General features: G+C 49.2%; 1 non-coding gene across 1 annotated transcript; it reads right to left on the bottom strand.

The window, feature by feature from the left end:
• Nucleotides 1-1,231: 1,231 nt before the first annotated feature.
• LOC123584642 lies at nt 1,232-1,392 on the bottom strand. Its single transcript, XR_006705596.1, has one exon. It is a non-coding gene; the product is annotated as a U1 spliceosomal RNA (small nuclear RNA).

Genomic DNA, 1,392 nt, shown 5'->3' on the forward strand with positions numbered 1-1,392 from the left:
CATGGAGTGACAAAGACGTACCACTTCGGAGAGCTAACTGTTTGGCAGAGAGCGCCAAAATCAACCACACATCTGGTGCCACAAGACGTTGGCAGATGACGCACACACCCTTCCCATGGCCAGTAGACAAGGATGAGTGGTTCTCACCCATTTCTAACTCTCAGCTCGGGCCCGACTCTCCCCAGTCGTGGAGCGTCTCTCCCCAAGACACTTAGCCAGTGTCTCCAAAGACAGGGCATTCAGTTCAGGTGCATGACAATTGCAGCAAAGGTCTGTTCTTCTTTGCTCCAGTAGGGATCACCATCATCTTCCCCTTTCCTCCTGCTCCCCTAGGCTGCTGTGGAGAAAATTCCACCACTTTGGGACCTGATGTCCCTCAAAATCCATGGTTTCCACTCCCATTTGGGCCGTAACCATGCTCAGCTACGGACACTCCTCCATCACCATGCTCTCTCTTCAATCACTTCCTGGTCCCATCCTTAGCAGATTTCATTATCATCTCTTGGTTTTTAAACTTTAAGCTGCAAAGGAATTCTTTATTTTCTTTATGGTTCCCAGCTATGGGTGCACTCAGAATGAAAGTCTTCTGGAAAGAGTTCAAAGTTACAAATACCTATGCGTAATGACACTTTCTATCATTCCCACTTCTCATTTAATCTGTCACTCAGTACTCATATTGAATGCTCGAGTCCTTCCAGCTCCAAGTTTCATGCTCTAGACTCTGAAGCCCAGAGATTCTTTGGGGAAATAATGCATGGGGAAGTAGGGAAGTACAGACTCGTCTCCATACCTCTTCTCTAAACCACTTGACTCAAAATAGGAAAACCAGGTATCTCTATTTGAGAACACTTTAATTACCAAGCAGGAGACCTATATTCTCTGCCCCACCCTGTCTTCCTTCCCCACGCCTCCTTGCTTGGCAGTGAGGCTCCCTGCTCTGTGCATTTGTCCCCAGACACAGCTCTGATGGCGATTCCCTTTCTCTCCTCTGAATTTTATTAAGACGCCAAGTCTGACCCACCTTTAAATAAAACAAAGCCTCCTTTCACTAGGTTTCTCTCCCACCTCTCAGCATGGGCCTCCCTTCCCATTCAGAGGAGCCTCTTACGCTACATGACACAGGCAGCACTGACGGCTTCTGCTCCCATCTGCTCCAAACCTACTTGGCCTTGTGTTGCCTGTGTCATTAAGGGCTCCCTTCACGGTCTATCCTTCCCCCACCGCCCCCTCCCAGGGGCAAGCATGAACGCAGTCCCCCACTACCACAAATTATGCAGTCGAGTTCCCCACTTTTGGGGAAATCGCAGGGGTCAGCACATCCAGAGTGCAATGGATAAGCCTCGCCCTGGGGGAAACCACCTTCATGATCATGGTATCTTCCCTGCTAAGTAT

This window comes from Leopardus geoffroyi, chromosome B3 (assembly GCF_018350155.1).
Source record: "Leopardus geoffroyi isolate Oge1 chromosome B3, O.geoffroyi_Oge1_pat1.0, whole genome shotgun sequence".
Taxonomy (NCBI): Eukaryota; Metazoa; Chordata; class Mammalia; order Carnivora; family Felidae; genus Leopardus; species Leopardus geoffroyi.